We start from the raw sequence: 26,092 nt of genomic DNA on the forward strand, positions 1-26,092 counted from the left end.
AGGATTCATGGATTTATGGATACTAGTAAATTTCTAATTGATACAGCAGGAATCTCATAGCTTCCTATCTCATAGATGTCATTTTCTTTGTAGTTTATCTGTTAAGAAGGAAGCAGTGAAAGGAGTGGTATAGTTAAGCACGCAGTAGAGTAAAAAAGGACTAAAATAAGAACTGTGAAGATGGAAGATGCCTGTCTAACAAAGCGCATAAAAAGTTGCTTCTTAGAACAGAGGGCTCAGTTTTGGTTGTTGTCCCCAATTCTCATGTTCTTTGCTTGGCATATCTCCTCTACTCTTTGGCACACCTAGAGGGATTTAAGACACTCCTTTCTCTATATTCCTTTCTACCTTGGACAGAATGCCACTATAGTACAACACTATAACTGTTAATGTATCTATCCTTCCACTAGACTGTGTTCTCCTTAAAAGCAAGGAACTTGTCTTTTTACTTAAATTTTCTCAATTGCTGGCAGAAAAGAGTATAGCACTAGAAAATAATAAAGAAACCAAAGCAAAATAAAATAAAATAGAATGCTCTTTAGACAATTGCCTATATATTCTGGGAGGTATTAACAAGAAGTAATTTCACCCTGTTACAATCTATCACAAGCCCCATTTAAATAGTAATACTTATTTTTTTTGATAGCTTGCTTGAATGTTTGTGTTTTCTTCTTTTTTCCTTTTTTTTTTTTCATTTTGACCTCTTTCTTCACCCCTCCCCACCCCCCACCCCCACCCCCATTTTTAAAAATTTAATTAGCTGCTGCTGTCTTGTTTCTTGTTGGCTGTGTTTCCCACTTCCTTTGCTTCCTCTTTTTTCTATATCAATTTTGTCTACCTATGCTATTTCTTTTCCTTACTTCATCTTCCTATCTTTTGCTTTGTTTTTGTTTTTACATTCCATCTCTTTCTGTAGTTTTCAATTTTTCTTGTTTTTATTTCTGTCCCCTCTATTGTGCTCTCTGTTTTCTTTCTTTTAAAAAATTTTTCTTACTGTCTTTTCTCTTTCCCTCTCTTCTTATCATTCTGGCCTTTTAATTCATTCTAGATATTTTTCTCTATTCAGTTTTTCATTTCATTGTTTGGACCCCGCATTTTTATTCTTATTCCTCTGCACTCTTACATGAGTTAATTATTCATATTACTAGGTCTTACACAGTTCTTCTTCTACCTTTTACTATTATTATTACTATTATCCTTTTTATCTTCTTATCTCTTCCCTTTCTCTGTTCCTAATATTTTTCTTTCCAGGGAACATAGACAACAGCAAGGAAATAGAATAGAAGGAACAAAGTGTCAAAGAGAAAACTTACCACACACACAAAAACAGCAACTAAATTAAACCCTAGCATAGAGAGAGAAACTAATCACTGAATAAACCCATCAAGATAAAAAGATGCCTGAACACCAAGAAAAAATTATAACCCATACTAGGAAACAGGAAGCCATGGCCCAATCCAATGAACAAACTAAAAACCAGGAGAAGATGCAGAGCATGGGGAAAATATTCAGAGCTGTCCCAACAAATATCATGAAAACTTAATGAAGCAAAGGAAGAAATTAAGGATATTAAGAAAACACTAGGAAAACATATTGAAGAAATTGTAAACATACAAAAAAAGATAACGGATATGATGGTGATGAAAGGCAAAATCCAAGAAATCAAAAATATACTGGAAACACCTAACAGCAGATTTGAATGGGCAGAGAAGAGAATTAGGGATATGGAAGACAGTACATCTGAAATCAAACAGATACAAGAACACATAGATTAAAAAAAATAGAAAAAAAATCACGCAGGGACTAGGGATCAACATATAACATTCAAACATATGCATTATAGGTATCCCAGAGGGAGAAGAAAAGGGAAAAGGGAAAAAAGGGATGTTGTAGGAAATAACAGAGGAAAACTTCCCAACCCAATGGAGGGAAATGGATGTACATGTGAAGGAAGCATAGAGCAACAAAAGGAGTATAACCACAATAGGCCTATTCCAAAACATATATTTGTCAAATTCTCCAATGGTCAAGACAAAGTGAGAATACTGAAAGAAGCAAGAGAAAAGAGATCCATCACACACAAGGGAAGCACAATAAGATTAAGTGATCTCTCATCTGAACCAATGGAGGTATGAAGGCAGTGGTAAGACATAGATAAGCTGCTAAAAGAAAAAACCTTCCAGTCAAGAATTCTCTATCCAGCACAGCTAGCATTCAAAAATGATAAAGAATTCAAAATATTCACAGGTAAACAGAAATTAAGAGAGCATGTCAATAAGAAACCTGTCTTTCAAGAAATAAAGGGAGTGCTGCAGGTTGAAACAAAAAAACAGGAGAGAGACAGTTGGAGGATGGTGTAAAAAAAAAAGAAAGAAAGAAATAAAAATAATATATGACATAAATAAACACAAAGAAAATATGCCCAGTGTAAGTAATTCCTTGACAGTAATAACACTAAATGTTAATGGGTTAAATTCACCAGTCAAGAGACACAAATTGGTAGAATGGATAAAGAAATATGGCCCATCTATATGCGGTTTACAAGAAACCCACCTTAGACCAAGAGATTCAAGGACTGAAACTGAATGACTAGAAAACAATTTTATAAGCAAACAACAACCAAAAAAGGAGGGAGTAGCTATACTAATATCAGACAAAAAAGACTTTAAATGCAAAACTATTTTAAGAGACAAAGATGGAAACTACATATTAGTAAAAGGGGTAATCATTCAAGAAGAAAGAACAATCATAAACACTCATGCACATGCACCTAAACAGGGAGTCTCATAATACATGAGGCAAACGCTGGAGAAATTAAGTGGAGAAATACATGGCTCTACAATTATATTGGAGGACATTAAAACACCACTGTCACCATTAGACAGAACATCTCAACAGAGACTCAATAAAGAAACAAAGACCTTGAATAATACATTAGAGGATATGGACCTAATAGACATAAACAGAACACTAAACCCAAATATAGCAGGATATACTTTCTTCTCGAATGCATATGGATCATTCTTCAAGATAGACCACATGTTAACCTACAGAAAAACTCCCAGTGAATTCAGAAAGATTGAAATTATACAAAGTAATTTCTCTGACCACAATAGAATGCAGTTGGAAATCAGTAAGGGGCAGAGAAGCAGATTAGGTACAAAGATATAGAAGTTAAACAACACATTCTTAGCCAATCAGTGGGCTATGGAGGAAATCATGAAAGAAATCAGTAACTATCTTGAAATGAATAAAGATGACAACAAAATGTATCAAAACCTATGGGATGCAGCAAAAGCTGTATTGAGAGGGAAATTCATAGCCATAAATGCATATATCAAAAAAGAAGAGCTAAAATCAAAGACCTAACTGTACACCTAGAGGAATGAGAAAAGTCAAGCAAAGAAGACACAAGAAAGGAAAATTACAGACCAATCTCTCTAATGAATATAGATGATAAAATCCTCAAAAAAATACTTGCTAATTGTATTCAACAACATATCAAATGAACTATACACCATAACCAAGTGGGGTTCATCCCTGGCATGCAAGAATTGTTCAACATGAGAAAATTAATATAACACACCACATAAACAGATCAAAAGAAAAAAATCACATAATTATCTTATAGACAAAGAAAAAACATTCAACAAAATACAGCACCCTTTCCTGATAAAAACACTGCAAAGGATAGGAATAGGAGGAAACTTTCTCAACATGATAAACCTTATATATGAAAAACCCACAGCTAACGTCTAATACAATGGTTAAATTCTAAAAGCTTTACCTCTAAGATTGGGAACAAGACATGGATGCCCACTATCACCACTCATATTTAACACTGTGTTAGGAGTACTTGCTTGAGCACATAGGCAAGAAAAAGATACAAAAGGCATTCAAATTAGAAAAGAAGTAAAAATTTCACTATTTGCAGATGATATGATCCTATACATAGAAAGCCCTGAGAAAGTTACAACAAAGCTTCTTGAGCTTATAAATGAGTTCAGTAAATTGCAGGTTATAAAATCAATGCACAAAAAGCAGTAGCATTTCTGTACACCAATCACGAGCAATCTAAGCAGGAAATGAAGGAAAAATCCCATTTACAATAGCAACTAAAAGAATCAAATACAAAGGAATAAATTTAAAGATCTAAATGACTTACACACAGAAAACTACACAACATTGCCAAAGGAAATCAGAGAAGACTTAAATAAATGGAAGAATATTCCCTGTTCACAGATGGGAAGACTAAACATCATTAAGATGTCTAGCCTACCCAAACTGATCTACATATTTAATACAATCCCAATAAAAATCAACACAGCATTTTTCACCAAAGTGGAAATACTAACTATGAAATTTATTTGGAAGGGCAAGAAGCCCCAAATAGCCAAAGACATATTGAAAAAGAAAAATGAAATTGGAGGATTCACACTAACGACTTTAAAACATACTACAAAGCTACAGTGGTCAAAACCGCATGGTACTGACACAAGTATATACATACCAACCAATGGAACTGAATTGAGAGTTTTGAAATAGATCCTTGCATAAACAGTCTTCTGACATTCAACAATGCCACCAAGACCACTCAATTTGGAGAGAATGGCCTCTTCAACAAATGGTCCTTGGAGAACTGGATATACATGTCCAAAAGAATGAGAGAGGAATACCATCTCATAACTTGCACAAAAATTAACTCAAGATGGATCAAAGATCTAAATATAAGATCCAAGATCATAAAGATCTTGGAAGACAATGTAGGGAAGCATCTACAGGACCTTGATATAGGAAATGGTTTCATGAACTTCACACCCAAAGTATGAGCAGTGAAAGAAAAAATAGATAAATGGAACCTCCTCAAAATTAAAAAATATTTGCACCTCAAAGAAGTTTGTCAAGAAAGTGAAAAAAGAGCCTACACAATCAGAGAAAATATTTGGTAACCATATATCTGATAGGAGCCTAATAGTTAACATACATAAAGAAACCCTGTATCTTGAAAATAAAAAGACAAACAACTCATTTAAAAAAGGGGCAAGTGATTTGAACAGACACTACACCAAAGAAGAAATACAAATGGATAAGAAGAACATGGAAAGAAGCTCAATCACTAGCTATTAGGGAAATGCATACAAAAACTACAGTGTGATACCATCTAATACCCATTAGACTGGCAGCCATTAAAAAAAAATAGAGGACTGCAAGTGTTGGAAAGGATGTGGAGGAATGGGAACCCTCACCCACTGCTGGTGGGAATGTAGAATGGTCCAGCCATTGTGAACAGTTTGGTGGTTCCTCAAAAAACTAACTATAGCTCTGCCACATGATCCAGCAATTCCACTGCTGGGTATTTATCCAAAAGATTTTAAAGCAAGGACATGAACAGAAATATACACACCAATGTTCATTGCTTCATTATTCACTATTGCCAAAAGATGGAATCAACCCAAATGCCCATCAACACATGAACAAATAAACAAAATGTGGTTTATACATACAATGGAATATTATTTAGCTGTAAGAAGGAATACAGTATTAACACAAGGGATAACATGGGTGAATCTCAAGGATCTTATGTTGAATAAAGCAAAACAGGCACTGAAGGACAAATATTACACACCTCATTGAATCAAATTAAGCAAATTGAGCAGACTCAGAGAGCTGCAGTCTGGAAGGTAAGTTTACAGGGAATAGAAAGGAGAAGAAGATTGTGAACCAATGTCCATACAGGTAAAATCTGTGATAAGGTGAACGTGAGTAGCTCTGCAGGGAAGGGATATGACAGGAATGCAGTGATACTGTTGGGTTGGGTGGTGCAAGTTGGCAGGTGGGTAAGGTGGGGAGGGTGGGTTGGACAGTCCATGGAACTAGGGTAGGGTTGGGGAAGAGAGCAGGTGAACACTGGGCATTGGCAGGTATATGATTGAAACTACAATGTTGGGAAAGCTCTTTTGACAATATGACAAGGAAGGGTTACTGCTTTGGGTGCTGGCTGGTGGGCGGCATTTGGGACAGGGTGCACCTAGGGCAGTCTTCTAGAGAATGTGTGAGTGATCATTCTGTCTAGTGTGTTATATCAGTGGGCAGACCCACAAAATGAGCAGGGAGTTGAAATCCCATCCTGGGGAGGCCAGCTATGTTCTCAAAGAGAAGGGGGGTGTCTCTTGAGAGCATGGGCAGTTTCAAATAGGGGAGGGCAGCCTACAGTGTGAAGTCCTTAGCATTGTTTTTGAGTATCTATGAATCTAGTCCTTCAGGGAGTGAAGCCTGGTGGTCGCCATGGGCCCCAAGGGGAAGGGAAGGGAGGAATAAAGTAGATGGAAGAGGAGGTATTTAATGGGCAATGGAAGGGTTCTGCATGATCTTGCAATGACAGATATGGGCCATGTTGAATTTCATCAAAAATTTATAGAAGTGTATGGTCTAGACTATAGACCATAATGTAAACAATTGACAATGGTCAGTGGCTATGTTTCAATATTTGTACATTAGTTGTAACAAACGTACCATCCACACATAAAAAAAGTTATTGAAATGGAAGGGGGAAAAGGTGGAGGATGTTAGGTATATGGGAGTCCCCTGTGCTATATATGTGACTTTACCATGACCTAAAACTTCTTTCAAGACAAAATGAAAAAAAGTAAGATACTGGGGAAGAAATGGAAGAAAATGTCACTGTACATACAGGACAACAGATAATATAGTTTTGAAAGGCAAAATGTCAAAAAAATTTTAAATACTTTTCATTATTTTTTAATATCCCAATTTTTTATTTTATTTTAGATTTTGTTTTTCTAAATTATTATGTATAATATCATTATTATTTCATTTTCCTATTAATTCTATTAGGCGATATTCTTGGCTTCATTTATGATGAAGTTTTGGACCACAGTAGGGTTACAACCATGTCAGGGGAGGATCATTAGTGTGGGGTGTCAGTGATGGAGGTTACATGGGAGGAAATTCACCTGGGCATATAAATAAGGTATATAAATATGTTCAAGTGTTCATGGGGCATGTCATGTGGGTGGAGATTCACACAATAACTGGAAGAATATTCAATTCCCATCCTAGGATGCTCTGCCACATTCTGTAATGGAACAGCAACAATCTCCCAAGTGCAGGGCAATGACTAGTGAAGGATAGTCCATTGATGGGCCATTGGTATGACAGTTATGCTTGTGAGCCTTTGCTCTTGAAATTGCAACTTAGCCTAGTGCTGTAGGGTGCCTAAGAGTTTCCTCCTGAGAGCCTCCATGTGGCCTCTCTAAGCCAAACTCAGTATATAAATGTATTACCTTCCCCCCAGCATGGGACATGAATTCCAGGGATGAGCCTCCCTGGCACCAAGGAATTACCATCAAACACCAATGAGCAATGCCACTGGAAAAAGATCTTGAATAAAAAATAAATAGTTTATATGGCTAAGAGACTTCAAAGTGAGTCAGGAGGTCATCTCAGAGGTAATGCTTAGCACGTCTCAGTAGGATCTCATAGACTGCCAAAGTAGATACTACCCCAAATAGTGGGGCTCCTTAGGGCTCTGGAGACCCAGGTCCTACAGTCATGGTAGATAGCCCCAGAGTTTGGTGACTCATCAGTGGGCCCTACTTCAGAGCTTGTGGTCCCAAGTGTGAGAGAGTTGGGCTCATATGTGACTTCTCTCCATGTGACTCTTCTGTCCCTTTTATTTAATCCTATAGAGTTGGTAGGTGTACATCCAAGAAACTGGAATCTTTGGGCCATCCATGTGCCAGCTGGGCCCTGGGCCTCAGCAGAGTTGCAACACCTACTCCCCAGGTCAATGGACTCACCCAGGACAACTAACAAGGACGTGAGGATGGACCACCACCATATCAAGGAACCAAGAGAGTCTGCAGCTGCAAGAGAATCCCATCCATCAGCCACATGGGATTGAGGCCCCTTCTCAGTTAGAGGTGGAGTGGGCATCAACATCCCAGAATCCTCAGGATTGAGGAATAAAATATGGACTAGAGTGGACTTACTGGTATAGACTTATTGGTATTCTAGCAAGGGAAAAAATTATATCATTGATGTGGAGACAGTGGCTACTAGAGGTACTGAAGGCAAAGAGAAGGAAAAAGAGGTGTAATATGGGGGCATTTGGGGAACTTGGAATTGTCCTAAATGACACTGCAATGACAGATACAGGCCATTATATAGCCTGCCTTAACCTAAAGAATTGAGTGGGAAAGAGTGTAAATTACAATATAAACTATAATCTATGCTTAGTGCCAGTACTCCAAATGCATTCATCACTTTCAGTGAATGTATAACACTAAGGAAAAAAGTTGTTAATGTGGGGATGCGTAGGAGGTGTGGGGAGTGGGGTATATGAGAATCCCTTATAAATTTTTGTGTAACATTTTGTATAATCTAAGTATCTTTTTAAAAAATAAAAAAAATAAATTTAAAAAAAGAAAAGAAAAACCTGAAGATAATTTGTAAATCTTTCTCTCCTAAAAAATAAAGATGATGCATCTTGTCAAGCATTTGTACACAAACATGGAGTTATAGTAAAGGAGGAAAACACAATGGAGTAAGTAGAAAATCAAAGAATTGGACCCTAAGCTAGCTCTAAGTTTCTAAAAAAAAAAAAAATACTGTTATGGACATCATGAACACAGAATGTATAACTGCTCAGCTGACACACTCTCTTTTTTCCCTCTCTTTCTTCCTCCTTCCTCCCCGTCTCTTTCAGCGGGACCTTCTGTTTCCAAGATACATTCTAGTTTGACCTATGACTGCTCAACTGGGTATCTCTGATGCTGACAGGTTGCCTGGCAACATGACCAATAGAACACTCACCAGCCTGTGTGGTGGCTCTATTTTTTGGTTTGCAGGTGGGAGATTTGAGTAGAATTTCATGAGGCTTTCACATTGCAACTGTTTCATTTCAGAGGGTATACAATGAAGTTTATTGCTTGCATTAGTATTAGACTTGCAATATTCAGTATTGTTTAGAGTTGTTTTCCATAACTATTAATATTTCCAGAAAATTTTACAAGATTTAAATTGTTCTTTAAATTCTTAATGCCTGTTAGAAGGTATTGATATAAATCCTAAATTAAAAACTGTATATTTAACTAAAAGATTTTTGACTGGGAAGGGGTATGAGGGAAACTTCCTGGGGGGCTGGATATGTTCTATACCTTGATCTGAGTAGTGGTCACACAGGTATATACCTATGTGAAAATCCATCAATCTGTATACTTAAGGTTGTTGCCCTTTACAAACATATACATATGTGTGTGTGTGTATAGTATTCTTCAATTCAAGAATTTTTAAACGTGTGATAATATGAATGAACATACATACATATACACATATACATTAAGCTTATATAAGTATATAATGTTGGTGGTATTTGTTAGTTTTGGAATATATATATATGTGCACGTGTGTATATATATATATACCCATGCTTTTATCACAGAACATGACATCTTCCTAAAGACTTAATATTTCTGTTGCAGTTCATCAGTTTGACAATAGAGACTATTTTGGTCATATAGAAACCAAGCTTCTATGAATAAATTGCTATTTATGGAGAGGGAAACAATGGTCAGTTTCAAAGAGCAAATTCAAGAGAGCTGACAGCCCTAATAACCACATCCTGTAAATGATTTGTTATTTGATTTAACCACACTGGACAAAAAAAACATAATTCTGCAGATGTAGAAAAAGATTTTATTTCAAGATTTATCTTAATAAGACAACTCACACACCAAGTTGCAGACATGCCTTGCTGATTCCTGCCACAACAGGGTGCACTAAACCCCTTGCCACAACTTCCTACAGCATAATTTAGACAGATGAGTAGATGGACAATCTAATACAAACCTTAAAATAGAGGTTTCTTGGTAACTACTATATTTTATTTTTTTAAATCTCTGCACAAGAAGAGTAAAGTCAGTCTCTGTACTTTGTATAATTGAACCTTCTAAAGGTCTTGGAGTATTGAACTCATACAGTTTAAGTACTTTTACATGGTTTTTATTTTACTTGATCCTCATCATGGCCTTAATATATATATTAATCATTTCATAAATGAGGAATCTCAAGCTCACAGAATTTAAGTGGTTCGCCCATGGCTACACACTTTGTCTAAGCCAATAATGTTCATAACCAAGAGCTGAAGACAGTTTTTTAACATACAATATCATGTTTTTCAATTACTATCTATCATTTCATTTCAGAATTATTAATTAGCAATACCTCTCAAAAAAGCCAGTTCCTATACAAATTAAACTTTTGCTCATTTAAATAAGTATTTATCCATCTATTTGTTGGTCTTTATGATAATTTCTTTTGCTAACAAAATATGCTTGAGGCAAATAAAAGGCACAGGATCATGCTGCATTAAAGCTGTCAAATATACTCATAGGGGTTAGTTAGTTCATCTAATGTGGCCCAAATGGTTATATTGACTTTCATAAGTCTCATAACTACTAATAGAGGGAAGCAGATGTGGCTCAACTGATACAGCATCTGCCTACTATATATAGGATGTCCAGGGTTCAAACCCAGGGCCTCCTGGCCCATGTGGTAAGCTGGCCCATGTACAGTGCTGCCACACGTAAGAAGTGCCATGCCATGCAGGGGTGTCCCCGCATAGGGGAGCCCCACGTGCAAGAAGTGCACCCCACAAGGAGAGCCGCCCCACACATAAATAGTGCACCCTGCCCAGGAATGGCGCTGCAACATGGAGAGTTTATTCAGCAAGATGGTGCAACAAAAAGAGACAGATTCCCGGTGCCACCAAGAATGCAAGCAGACACAGAAGAACACACAGTGAATGGGCACAGAGAGCAGACAACGTGGGTGGGGGCAGAGAGAGACAAATAAAAATAAATCTTAAAAAAAAAACAAAAAACTAATAATAGACTTTGAACTGAAACCCATCTTATCTGTTTCTTGGTTTGACATTATATAAATAAAGGTCTACCATCACAAAACTAAATTTAAACATTATTTCAGTATAGCTCATAGTGAAAAATGTTATAAAACAGAAATTGAGACTCTCAATCCCACCTAAAAGACAAAGCTCTACACAAGAGAAACAGGGTAAACTGACTTTGTACCCTATCAATCAGCATTAGGCATGAAAAACTACTGTCCCTCCTTGATAAATGAATGTCTGGTAACATAACATGGGTAAAATGAAACATACCATTTATCAATCATATGATAGTCCCCTTGCATATATTATCATATTTAATCCTCACCCAAACCTTTCAAAATAGTTATTAACAGCCCTTTGCAATTGAAAAAGTAGAATCACATAGCATAGGAACCTTGTTAGAGGTCACATAGCTAGTAATTTGCAGAACTGGAATTGGAACCCAGCTATGTCTGATGCTAGAACATGTGCACTTTCACCCACACTATCCTGCCTTAGAAATCAGATTACCTAAATGTAATTCCTGTTTTCTCATTGTGACCATGACTGCTGAAAGCCTGCCTAATACCTGTCTTTGTCTTTTTTAGAGTTCTTACATCCAGCAGATAAAATGTACCATGTAACATATAAGAGCTTCTTTTGCAACTAAGAATAATTATGGTTAGGTAGAAAATATCCAGTAACATTTCCAGGGAATCTCTTTGAGAGGAGCTATTTGCAATGGCAAAATGCCATGCATTTTCTTATTCTTGCTGCACAGAGCACAAATATGATAGTTGGGTCCCCATGGTCATCTTCAGTCATGGGAAAAATCTCAAGGAAGAATCTAAGATTACAGAATCTAAAAAAAGACTACGACTAAATTCCTAATAAGCAAGGATTTACAATTCTAGCCCAAAAATACCTAAGACAAGACTTGTTTATGTAGGTAAAAATCTGAATTCTACCTTGTTTAAACCAATGAAATTTTGTTACACATAATCCATTTTGAACCTCATTGTATACAAACTGATTCAGCAACAATTCTTTTTTTGTCTAAAAATTATTAATATAGTATTAATTCAAGACTTTTAGTTCTGATAAAATGCAGAATTGTTATTTGTTTAGAAAAATGTGAAAAGCTGGGTAAAAATATATATGCAAAATTCTGCATTTTGCTTTGCACTTAAAAGGTCAGAAAACAATAGAATATTGCTCCTATCCTAACATGAGAAAAGACCAGCAAATATACAAAACAATAACTTTTCCTTGAGCCCCCAGAGAGATGAGGTCACAAGGCAAACATCTGAACTTAATTTCAAAGAATAACAGCAACTCTGAAGAGATACACGATATATGAACTTTTCCACATTTGACAGAACATGAGAGGAATAGGTAGTCACCATGAAAGTGGTAAGAAGAAAACAGCTAAAATTACAATAATTACTTAAAGTCCAAGTATGGTCCAATAGACAATGTGAACAAACATGCTGGGATGTGCTGGACACAAGGAGGTATGCATTCACTTACAAGCTCTCTTTTACATGCCTCTACCTGCTGCTCAGAAGATTCAAGGGCAGGGCAGGAGACCAAGTAGAGTCCTTTGAAGAGTTTGTGCACAGGCACAAAATCCTTCCCAATTCCCCAAAACCTTTTCTAATACAAAGCAAACACTTTAGCCTTTTACCACAACAAACCCTTATGCTTTCAGGGTCCTCGTAAATACCCGAAATACTGTGGAAAGGACAGAAGCAAAAGTCATCTGCCCATGATAGAGGGACTGAAAACCCTCTTGGGCAGAGAATCCTGTACTGACACAAAGCAGAGATCTGCTATCTCTGTGGAGGGAGCTAGACAATTTCTCCCACCAAAGAACCTGACAGAGTCAAGGACTTTGGCCACCGTGGGAGGAATATGCAGGAATGCTGAGCTACACTCCAAGGCCCAGGTGCACAGGGCATGTCTAAGATTAAAGCTGGAGTAAAGGGACCAAGAATGTCCCCCTGCCCCTCTGAAGCATTACATCAAGTAACAAGGAACAGAACCCTACCACAGAGGGAGGTACAAGAGCATAAAGGCAGACCTCCACTGTTATGCAAGCCATGGAGAAGAAAAAGAGAAGAAAGGAACAGGAACACCGAACAATCCTATGGCACCACAGGTCTCACATTAAGCAAAAGGAAGCAGCAACTTTGAAGTCCGTTCTGCACGTAAGACTATTATAACAACCACAAAATCCAAATCCAGTTTAACTACTGGCTAAATTGTCTCCACTCATACACACACATACACACACACACTGATAAAAGAAGAAAAGTGTCCTTTTCTAGGCATGTATAGAATTAAAATCTCGGTCTCTGCTATTCTTGGACACAAGTGCCTGAAATTCAATCTTTATGAGATACACATTAAGATGGCATATTTACTATTCCAATTTATAATGGAGTACTAGCATAAAGTACACTGTTCCTGCTGCCCAGCATACAAGTGTATGTATATAAGAGATTCATCATCAACCGTAAGGGTTATTTCTGTCCAGTAGTCAGAAGATTTTTCTTCCTACACATAGTTCTTGCTAAGAGGGGGTAAACTCTGAAAAAAAAATTGTTTTCCAACTATTGGAAACATAATTTTCCATTTCAATCAACTTGGAAACCTCATTTACTATTTTAGAGGAATGATAGTCCAGTGGTTAATCACCCAGATTTGGGTATAGACTGAGTGGAAAAATATCAACTCCGCTATTTTCTAGTTTTGTGGTCTGGTACAATTTACATAATTAACTTCTCAGTTTCCTTTTGCACAAATGGGTGTGACAGTCGAGTCTAACTCTCCAGGTTGTTTGAAGATTAAAAGAAACAATAGATACAAAGCATTTAAAACAAAGTCTGATACTTAGTAAACTGCCATGCAAATGTAAATTATTAAAATTACTTCCTGACCATTTCCTTCAAAAATTATAATAGCAGTTTTCTCCCTTTCTCTCCACTCCCACTAGTATATCTCAGATATTACACTCACAACTTCATTCTTATACTGCTAAAATTCCCTAAAAAATGATCGTCCTGTCTACAAGTCTTCCAACTGGACCCCATTCTGAAGACTCTACCAAATTAATATTTTAAAAATTAAATTTTGCTTCCAGGTTCAGCCTTCACAAAATATTTTCTTCTAAAAATCTCCTTTGATTAAATTCAAATTCCTTACTCTGGTTACCAGTATTTCTTACAATCTGGCTCTAGCCTTAGTGTCCAATATTATTAGTCCAACACAATTATTAGTCCAAGAAAATTATTGTTTCCAAATGAATTAATTGCCATTCACTGAATGTAAAGTATGCCTTTTTACCTCTAAACTTGGCAAGCCATTTCCTTTGACTTCTCTGCTAACATTTTCCACCTGCATCAAGATCTAGCTCAAATGCAATCTCTATGACAAAATTTTGGACCAAATTAATTCAGAATTATATCTCCCTTTTCAAACTTATATTTTCATATGCTTACACATTTTACTGTTTCTCAAATTATTTGAAATTTCTTTTGCTTTGCTGAATTTATACCACGTGCTTGACATAAATTACCCTATCCTCTGCTTTACTTAGGCCTAGGCACATCTTACCTCCTGAAATTTAAGACAGAATTTCCTTGAAAGCACTTTTTATCTTTTCTTTCCACTTGCTCTTGGCACAGTGCCTGGCACTATGTAGGAGCATGCAATAAATATGTAATTAAATGAAATAGATTACTATTTCATTAATTAAATTACCTTTGTCCCTCCAAGACCAACTAGAACAAATTGTAAAATATATTACCTTAAATCTCTTTTTTAAAAATTTCGTATCAACAATTGTAAATATCATTAATCCTTCCTTTCACTCTTTCTGACTTATAACTTAGAGGAAGAAATTTTCACTTAAAATTAAGTTAGAAATGCAATGTGTGAGAAACAGAACAGTAGTAAAATCAGTCGTAAGAAATCTTGAAATTAAATAACTTAGTTCAGACTAGCAAATAGCTCATCCAATTTTTATCTTTAATATATATTTTCCTCAATCTTCACAAATGTCAAGAACTGTAAATAGAAATGTGTTCTTTTATGACTGTCTGCCAAATCCATTCAGCATGACTGCAATTGAGTGGAAGAATAAAAATATGTATTACTTACTGTATCTGGTGCTTGGCAATTTCAAAATGATTTGCAAACATTCATCCTCAAAATACTCCTACAAAACGCATCTGCAGAGGAAGAAAAAAATCCCAAGCAGTAAGCAATTTGTCAAGGTCACAGAAAAAATTAGTCCAGACCAACACACACTCAGATCCTACATACTTTAACATACTAAAATAAGGTTTTGCAAAATATAGATTATATAGCAAGCAAAGTATAATGGGCTGATGAAAAAATTTCTCGTCTCTATGCAAATATTCTAAAATCAGTCAAGGAGGGGACTCCTAAGTAAGAGGTAAGAAAAATCTGCAAACTAGCTTAAACATTATATGCAAGAAACTCAATGGGCCCAGAAAATTGATAGAACATAAAAACAATTCAAAAATAGAGTATGTTTATACATAAATTTAATTGGAGATTTGCAGGGATTATTCAAATAATTCAAGTTTTAAATGTACTTTTGTCTGCTATATGTAGATCACTGAGGTAGAAGAGAATTTTGCTTGATTTATCCAGAGAATTGCACCAATTCATTTTGTAATTACATTTCAATTCTAATTGAAAATCATGCACTGAGAAAAATGTTGGCATGACATTTGCACACCTCACACACTAAAGATCCATTTTCTGTTTTCCAGGAAGCCAGTGTGATTACAAGGAGAAAGTTATTTAATCAGATTTTATTAGTTAATTTGTTTCAGAAGCAGAATGTTAGAACATTTGTTAATTTCCAAGCTCAAAATCTTTCAACTTAAATGGATTTTATGCTACTTAGTACATACTGTTTATAAAAGAACTATTCAAAGAAACAAAATAAAACACAACATATTCAAATTGTTCACAGCCCTTTAAGTAGTTAATTTAAAAAAACAAGGATTGCAGCAAAATACAAATTAAAATTTCCCTAAGTATGGAATACATGCATTAGCCAGGAACTTTTGAGTAACTATAGTTCTCAATGAATAATCAACAAAATTTCTGAAGATAGATTTGCTCCTTTAGTGTACTAAGCAGACCTAACAGTTTACTAATATAGGAAGGATGCTTTTATATTCACCAAAACTGTAACCAAATCATCAGTTCAACAGGCAGAACAAATATTCTGTGTAGAGAGCCTAACACATCTTTCTCTAGTGAGTGAAAGACTCCAGGAAGGCACTGACCTCTGTCTACTTCGCACAGGAATGAATGGTTTTACTAAGGCCTAAGATATGGTCTCTCAAACAAGAGGATGCTACATATAGTTCATAAGCTTGACACTTAATAGCAAAAATGAATCAAGAAATTCCTCCCAAAATTATGTATTTTTATAAATTTGGTTTTCTAAGAAAACTTAGACCTTTAATACAAACTCACTTTCACATATAATTTGAATAGAATTATAAAATTATAACAATTAGCAGACCTATATAATTTTCACACCTTCACCTAGTTTTCCTCACAGATAGGAGGACTGAGGTTAACACTCATTGTGTGACTTGCCATTTGGGCACAGCTAATAGGAGGTGAGCCTGGTCTTAGGGCCAGCTTTTCTGACCCAGGTTTCTCCAGACCACATCTGCCAGTCCTTGTGTTATAGTACAGCGGTTGAAAGCAGCAGGCCTAGTAACCAAATCTGCCCTACTGTCATGTTTTGTTTGTCCAACATCATGGTTTTAAAAATATTAAACAGTATTCAAAAATCAGGAGATTTTTCATAAGAATTCTGATTTCTAGCCTCTGAAAAGTGTGAAGATATTGTAAGACAGGGCTCACAGCTTCTGTAAAGATCAGAAAAACAGCTGCCCCTTCTCCACGGGGCATTCCCTCCGCACCTACACTTACCTCATCCTCACTCTTGTGAATTATCTTCTCCTCTGCCAGTTTCCAGCTTTGGAGTATTTTGCTCCTGGTACAAGTACTCCCTACCTACTGGTCCTCTTTGTTTTCTGGGAAACTATAGGAAAGACTTTCTTTAATTATACTTAAAAAGCCTATGGCATTGGTTGAAGCAACCATTTCTAACTACTATATATATTTCACTGGATTCTTATAATCAGCCACTATTGATAGATTTTCTTGTTTCTAGCTATTCACATTGTACAATTTTGTGGATTTGCGTTTCCATTTATTCAAGTATATATTTGGTCATTTTGAAAGCTAATGGAGAAAGTTACAAATATAAATGGTCCATTATCAAGAGAGTCAATGATCTTAAGTAATGATTTTACATTTACCATAGACATGTCTTTCAGAAGAGATACTTTCTGGGTTAATAGGTATACTGTTTGATAAAATAATTATGATAAAGAAGAAAAACTTCTATTTAACTAAATTGGTAAAGGGAATACCGATCACTAACAGGGAAGCTATGCTATCACAATCCTGATTACATCATGGCATACTGAAAAATGGTTTGAAACACCAACATGCTCTGCAGAGAGTTTATAAAATATGAAATTGTAATTCTGGGTAGCCAAGGAAATAGTTGTCCCCTAAATCTGAAACTCCACACATCTTCCAAATTTACAGCCAGCCAGCATAACAAACAAAAACACACACATCCTGGGCCTTCAGCATTACTGGGAGTTGGAGAGTAGTAAAAATGTCAAATTACCTGTAAATGCAGAATTAAGCACCAATTTCTAACAGATTTCTTTCAAGCTCCCACTATATATATTACAGAGATGTAGGAACTCCAGGGACATTGTGAGGAAGAGAGAAGGAAACATAGATCCTAAGAGTGACCCCCAAATAACTCACAGAATGAAACCCACTCAAAATGCTGAAAATTATCCAGGCATTTTTAAAGACTGAATATAGGGAAGGAACTTGAAAGTGTACAGAGTTTGAGGTGAGAGCATTTTTTCCTGATGGGAAGAGAGAGTAAGGTAACTTAAAACGATAGGCATGTGACAAAATGGAACAGGCCTAAGCTTCAAGAGGCTCCCACTGGCCAAATCCAGGGGAGTACTGAAACAATTACTGTAAAGGTTTAAAACACATTAAATAAAAAAAAGACATACATTAACAAATTAATAAAGTATATAAGGAAGAAAGGAACACTTATATTTGTCATCTTACAAATATAGATGGAATGCTGGAGTTAGGAAACCACCATTAGACAAACACCATTGTAATAATTCAGTCAAGGAAACACCTGTGGATCAAAAATAATGAGTAAAAGGTCAATGGCAAACAAGATATTTCCATAGTCTTAAAGTATCTTTCCACAAATTATTAATTACACAGGAAAAGATAGTACTTTGCAGTGGAGAAACCTAGCTGTATTAGTCAGCCAAAGGAGTACTGATGCAAAATACCAGAAATCAGTTGGTTTTCATAAAGGATATTTATTTGGGGTAGAAGCTTATAATTACCAGGCCATAAAGCGTAAGTTACTTCCTTCACCAATATCTTTTGTCATGTGTTGAAGCAAAATGGCTGACAACATCTGTCAGGGTTCAGGCTTCCTGGGTTCCTCTCTTCCCAGGGTTCATTTCTCTCCAGGCTCAGCTCCTCTGTTTTCTCCACAAGGTCAGCTGTAGACTATCATGCGAACAGCTCTGTCTCTCTCACCAGGGCTTGATTCTTTCCAGGCTCAGCTGCTCTGCTCCTCTGTGTGCTTACTTCCCGGCTGCAGCTCAAAACTCCAACCTCCCTTCTCTGTGATGTAGTTTTTCTATGCCCACCAAGGGGGCAGGGACTCAACATCTTACTGACATTGCCCAATCAAAGCCTTAATTATTTAAAAGCAAAACCTCTGAATCCAATACACTCTAATATGCCCAGAGGAAAAGACCAGTTTACACACATAATCCAATAGTTCTTTTTGGAATTCATCAATAATATAGACTGCTACCCGAGCAGAGACCACCTTAACTAAGTGATCAAAGACATCATCAACAATGGAACAAATATACATCATGTGCCTCCAAGTATGATGCATTTAGAAGGCTGCATCATCACCTCTTTGGTATGGTTGCTAAAAGTTCATAAGCTCAATATAATCAGTAGGAAAATCCAATTGAAGGCATTCCACAAAATATCTGGTGAGAACTCTTCAAATGTCAAAGAAATTAAAGACTGAGGAAATGTTTCAGACCAAAGAATATACAAAAGACATAAAAAGTAAGTGCAATGTATGATCCTTAAAGTGTATTGTGAATTAAATAAAAGTATTCTATTAATATTAATTTTCTTAATATTCATAATTATACTGTAGTTATATGTAGGGCAATGTCCTCTACTTAGGAAATACATATCAAAAGACTTTGGGTAAAAAAGCTTGATGTCTACAACTACTCTCAAATAATCCAGTAAAAAATGTTTTACATATATTCCTGAATCATATATCATATGAGAATGCAAAAGGAGCAAAATGTAAACAGTTGATACATCTTTTAAAAGGGCATCTATGGTTCTTAGCAAAATATTCAGAAATTTCCACATTTTTAAAACTATTTCAAACTTTTGAAGTATAGAAAAAATATAGAATAATGTTTTACTTCCATTGGGATACTTTGGACTCACAGAGAAATAGTAAATCAGATAAATCAACTGTTTTTAAATTTTTTTTTAATTAAGAATTTAAAAATAAGCTTGAATCATTGTCCAATGTATTAAGAAATTGAGGATAATAAGAAATTTGGAGTGATATATATATATATATATATATATATATACGAATGAATGAAAACAAATGTCAAATCTAGAGTTTTTTATTAGACTACACAAATAATATTACATTATAATTGGCAAATTAAAAATTTTAAGCTAAACACTGAAATAATTTCCACAGAAGAATTGAAAGTATTCAGCATAGAAAAAAATTTAAATATCAAAGACACTGTCTTCAAAGGTTATCAATGTAAGTGCCTCACTAAATAGTATCATTTTTAAAAGAAACTGCCATTTTAACCAATGGTTCTCATCGAATTTCAGCTTATTTCAGACCTCTTTTCTTTCTTCCCATATTCACTATGGATTCCTGCAAATCACCCAAAGATTTAGCACCTTTCCTAACCAGTAGAATCCATATTTAGTATTCTTAAATTCTGGAGATCAATACAAATATCATTCTCTTAGCATCTAATAGATGATCCTGAAGTCTTACTGGTTTGGCCTGCACGTCACTGATTCAAACACAAGCTATGCCTCCCTTTAAGCAAGACTATATTTTCTTTACTAGTTGATGAGAACATCATGTGAGACCGAAAATAAACCTCATCTGAAGTGAAGATATATGAACTCTATTGCTTCTCCTGATATTTAAGCTCTGTCATTGTGTCAGAGAAAAAAATTAAATTAACTCCAGGTGATTTACTTCCCTCAGAGTCATGTTGGTTGTTACCCCCATTTTTCTTGCTCTTTGAGGTATATTAAAATCCATTGTCTTTTTGATTTATAATTCTATTTTCCTAGATTCAAAGTGAGGGTGATTAATCTATTACTTTGAAATCAGCATTAGTTCTCTCTCTCTCTCTGATCCTCCATTTTCATTTGCCCTTGTAGAGCTCTAAACTAACTTGTACACTTTTCTATTATGAATATAACTTCAGAATAATCCAGTGGTAATTCCAATTCATAAGCCTCATCTCCTGGTTTGTGGACAGGATTTAGAAGTAATTTTCGTGAAGCCCATTAGCTAGCACACCTCAATGCATAATTGCAAACCTAGTCTATACACCATGGTTAAACACCTAGATGATGCCTCCACCATGATTTTGGCACACTTGCCTCTTGATCTTTTGACAGTATACATGTGGCATCCCTAAATAAAGACTATTTCACCCACCCCTCTTCTTCATTCATCCAGTTGGGGAAAATTCAGAGACCTGTTTCTTAATTCCAGTTGGTTCTTAGTTAATTATTTGTTCCTTTTATTTATGAATCTTTACAGAATTGGCAGTGTCTGCCCCAAATTTTCATAACCTCTCTGTGTAAAGAGTGCTACATGTCTTTTCCTTCATCATTCATCCCCAACTAAGTGGATAGATCTGAGAAAATGTTGGTTTCTTCATGTTCCAATAAGAAAGTTGGCACAGTTCTGCTTTACTCACTCCACACACAAATACTTACTAAAGTACCACATTTTTAAACCCTTAACTTCATTATTTCCTATTCTTTGTAGAACCTTTGCCTTTTCCTTTGTACGTCCCTATCTTTGACCCAGTGATTGCACTTCTATGAAGGCATTCTAAGACCTAGGACAGATTCCTGTTTGAAGAAATTCATCGTAGGGTCATTTTTATGTTTGTAACTGTAAAACCATAAAAAGCAACTAGAATGTCTATTAGCCATCAGTTAAATAGTGTTCATTCACAATATCATGCCTCAAATACTATTCATTTGTACGCAGAAATCCTCATTATTAAAACAATAAAATAATTTTTAATGTAACAAATAATAAGGTAGGCATTGTGTAAATATTTTTAAATGAGCATAAATTCAGAAAGATTGGAGGAAAATATATAACAAACTGCAGTTATCTCTGATTAATGTAAAATGTAGGTAATTTAATATTCTTTTTATGGTTTTCCTAATTTTCCAAATCTCCTTCAAAAATAATATGTATCCATATTATAATCCAAAGAAATGAATGCTAGTTTAAAAGGCAATAATGTACAATTAGGTAAGAACCAACTATACAGCTATAAATCAGGCAGAACTTTTCAGCATTAAAAGAACTGGATACCAATAGAGAAAAAAAAATAATGCATATTTAAATCAATAGTGTGTAGCATTCAAAAAGTTAATAAAATGTATTTTTTGATTTGTTGTGGCTGGACCTACAAGTTGCCTGCCAACAAGTATTCTCTCTTCTTATAACTACTATGAGCACTTGAATGCTCTTTGAGCTCTGCCTGCCCAAAATATAGATATAATGATTGGAACTCTGGCAAGTATTTTGAGGGGATGAGAAAAATTACTTTACAGTATGACTATAAGAATCCCAAACCCCTGGTGACATAGAGTCATGTTATCAGGCTTGGATTACCAACATTAAGACTTCATTTTTTTGTGAGTGTAAAATAAACACTAATTTCTTTAGGCCAACCTGACTAAGCACTGGACACCATATTTTCCAATAATTTGAATGTAAAAATAAAGGAAAAAAAAATTTGCCATGGATTTTCCATGATTATTACTAAATATTTGGGTTCACATGTCAAACCATATTTAAAATGGTAAAAAATTTAAAGGAATTCAGGGGACAGAGGCAAAAGGCATAAATATTTGGAAAATTAGAATACACCAAAAATGACTCAAATAGAGAAATTTATATTCTTTAAAGGAAAACATTTGGTATATTTTATTATATTTAATTTTGTGCAAAAGATTATTTTTAAAATTAGATTTCAAGAAATGAAATGGTCTTAACAGTAGCAGGAGAAATTATATTAGACAGTAAAATAATTTCCAGGAACTAAACATTGTTTGGACACCAGTTATTTTTTCCAAGTGATGACATTTTTGAAAATATTTAAACCTAGATTTAGAAGTGGGGCATTTCATATCAGAAGGTCCAATTAGAAGTGTGGGGTAAATAAATGATGAACTTTAGGTAGAGGATATGAATTAGTTTTGTATTAAGCTTTTGATCAGTGGTTGTGTTTTCCTCATGTTTTATGCCACTGTTTCAACTCACATTCTATTAGTAATTCTTCTGAGGACAACATGAAATTGATTGGAAGTGCATTCTTCACTCTCCTATACCATACAAAGATGGCCTCATCCTCCATCCCACATGCTCTCCTGCAATTTGACCTTGACATTCCCAATATAAACTGAAGTCTATTTGTCCACTTCCTGGACTTGAACCAACCCTGGGACTCCTTTGACCAAGAGAATATGGTAGAGTGATAATGTAACACTTCTAGGAGTAGCCCTTAACTGGCCTGGCATCTCGTTTCCTGCTTCATGGAGTCCTTAGCTGTCACGTAAAATGTGTAGGGTACTCCCCTGGAGAGAGAGGTCATGCTGAGGAGCATGCAGGTATCACACATTTGAGTAAAGGAACCAAATAGGACATACAGTTCATCAAACATTTGTATGATTCCAGTCCCACTATCTGGTTGCAACTACATGGGAGACACCAACAGAGGATCTCCCAGCTTAGTCCATTCGAGTGAAGAGCTGTGAGAAATTATAAATTGCCATTTTAAGCCATTACGTTTCAAGACGGTTCCTTGAATAACTAGAAAACCAGGGGAAAAAGTGAATATTTTAGAGTCTAAAATTTGAAAGTATAATGCAGTAATCTGGCATCCCTTATTTACATATCTGAAATAAAATATATGTGCATGTAGCAATTTGATAATATTGATGAATTCCAAAAAACACTGGATTATGTTTTTAACACTGGTCTTTTCCTCTGGATGTATTAGACTGTGTGAGATTCAGATGTTTTACTTTTACTTGAAGGAAGGTTGGAGTTTTTGAGCTGGGCCCAGAAAGTAAGCACACAGAGGAGCAGAGCAGCTGAGCCCAGAGAGAATCGAGCCCCAGGAAAGAGACAGAGCTGGTTGCCTGATAGTTTACAGCAGGCCTTGTGGAGAAAGCAGGGAGGGCAACTTAGCCTGGAGAGAAACAATCCCAGGGAAGAGAAGAACCCAGGAAGCATGAACTCCTGGCAGATGTAGGCAGCCATCTTGCTCCAACACATGGCAACAGGCTTTGGTGAGGGAAGTAACTTATGCTTTATGGCCTGGGAACAGTAAGCTTCTACCCCAAATAAATACCCTTTATAAAAGCCAACAGATCTTTGCCCCTGCACTTGGGGGATTGTTGCTTTTCCACTGGGGAATGTGACAGAGCTCCCCTGGCTAGGAACTCAGCACTCCCTCAGTTGTCATTTGTAACTGTAACTACCATGAAAATACCCAAAGAATACCTGAACATTTTTATATACCCTATATACACGCCCTGGATAATTCCCTCCCAACCATGTGTCCCCCAGCAATAACACCCCACACCAGCTTTTCTCCCCTGTCATAGTTGAACCCCTCTGTGGTTCAAAACTTCTTCAAAAATAAAGCCTGTTATATTGCCAAATTCAATTAACAGGAAAATGAAATAGGAATGATAGGTTCAAAGATTAGAAATAGAATGCATAATAATTTAGAAAAACTAAAAAAGTAAAAATAAATTGAGGTATTAAAAAATGAAAAATATCATAAAACTTTGTTTTTGACATTTTGCCTTTCATCACTGTAATAGGTGTTGCCCTGTATGTACAGTGGCAAGGCAATTTCCTTCCTTTATTCCTCGTCGTCTACCTCCTTTTTTTTTTAATTTTTAATTTTGTCTTCAAAAAAGTTTTAGATCACAGTAAAGTCATATATATAATATAGTGGACTCACATATATCCAACATCAAACCCTTTTCTCCCTTCTCCAGCAATGATCTTTTTACGTGGTCATGTTATATTTGCTGCAGCTGATGTATAGATATTGAAATACAGCTACCATGCATGGTTCCATTTTGCTTTACATTATGGTTTATATTTTAGACTGTATAAATATTTTCTAAATTTTTAGTTACATTATGGTTTACATTTTAGCCTATAGACTTTTATACATTTTTGATGAAATTTAAAATTTTCTATATCCATCACTGTACAATTTTGTGGAACACTTCCATTGCCCCTTAGTTACCTGCTTCCATCTATTCTATTCCTCTCTCCCCATTTCCTCAGGGCCCACAGTGACAACCAAGCTTCACTGCTTAAAGGTCCAGATTCACAGATACTTGCAACAATGCTGAGGACTTGACATACTAGACTGTCTTCCCCCATTGGGAGCCACTAATTCTCTCAAGAGACACAATTCCCTCTATTGGAGAACATCAGGCCTCTCCAAGACGTGGGTACACCTTCCCACTCACTGTATGGGTCTCCACCCAATGATATAACACACCATGACAAGATGAGCATTCACACACTCCCTAGAGCTCTGTCATATTCCCCAAGGGAAAAGCAACAATCCACCAAGTACAAGGGCAAAGACTAGTAAAGGAGGATGGTCCGATGACAAGCCCTTGATACTGATGACTATGCTTATGAGCCTGTGTGCCTGAAATTTCAACTAGACCTAGAGTTGCAGAGTGCCTAAGAGTTACCTCCTGAGAGCCTCCATGTTGCTCAAATGTGGCCACTCTCTAAGCCAAACTCAGCATGTAAATGCATTACCTTCCCCTGAGCATGGGACATGACTTCTGAGAATGAGACTCCCTGGTATGGAGGGATTACTACCAATCATTGACTGGTGATGCAACTAGAAAAAGACCTAGAATAAAAAGGGGGAAATGGTAAAGACAAAAGACTTTATATGGCTAAGAGTCTTCAAAAAAGAGTCAGGAGCTCTTCAGAAGGGTTGTGCTTATGCATGTCACAGCAGGATCCCAGAGACAGCCAAAGTAGATGCAACCCCAGGTACTGGTGCTCCTGAGGGCTATGGAGACACACAGATTCTACAGCCATGGCAGATAGCTCTGGAGTTCAGTGCCTTGACAGTGGGCCCAACTTTGAAATTTATGTTCCTGAGTGTGATGGAGTTGGACTTAGATGTGACCTTTCTACACATGCCTCTTCTGTCACTTTTACTGAACCTGTGTTTGGTGCTGGGGTTCATGTATAGTCAGGAGACTTGAATCTCTGAACTGGCCATGTGACAGCCGAGCCGAGCCTCAGCAGAATTGCAACTCCTACTCTCCAGTTTGTTGGATTTACCCAGATCAGCTAACAGGAAAGTGAAGATGGTCAACCACCACACCAGGGAACCGAGAGTGCCTACAGCTCCAAGCAGGAGAATTACATCCATCAACCATGTGGGACCTAAGCCCCCTCTCGATATAGAGGTGGAGTAGACATCACCTTCCCAGGGTCCACAGGGTGGAGGAATAAAATATGGATTAGACTGGACTTATTGGTATTCTACTATAGAACTATTGTGACTATTAATGGAAGAAACTTAGCATTGATGTGGAGAAAGTGGCCATGGTAGTTGCTGAGGGCAGGGAGAGGGAAGAAGAGAT

The 26,092-nt window shown here is 36.2% G+C and overlaps 1 protein-coding gene across 1 annotated transcript in view; it reads right to left on the minus strand.

Moving 5' to 3' along the window:
* GALNT13 (polypeptide N-acetylgalactosaminyltransferase 13) overlaps positions 1-26,092 on the minus strand; it is a 592,145-nt gene that overhangs the window by 537,175 nt on the left and 28,878 nt on the right. Inside the window, exon 2 of the mRNA XM_004482209.4 lies at positions 15,074-15,144. The gene's annotated coding sequence lies outside the window, so the exon portion shown is untranslated. The remainder of the gene's footprint in view (positions 1-15,073; positions 15,145-26,092) is intronic.

This window comes from Dasypus novemcinctus, chromosome 7, assembly GCF_030445035.2.
Source record: "Dasypus novemcinctus isolate mDasNov1 chromosome 7, mDasNov1.1.hap2, whole genome shotgun sequence".
Lineage (NCBI taxonomy): Eukaryota > Metazoa > Chordata > Mammalia > Cingulata > Dasypodidae > Dasypus > Dasypus novemcinctus.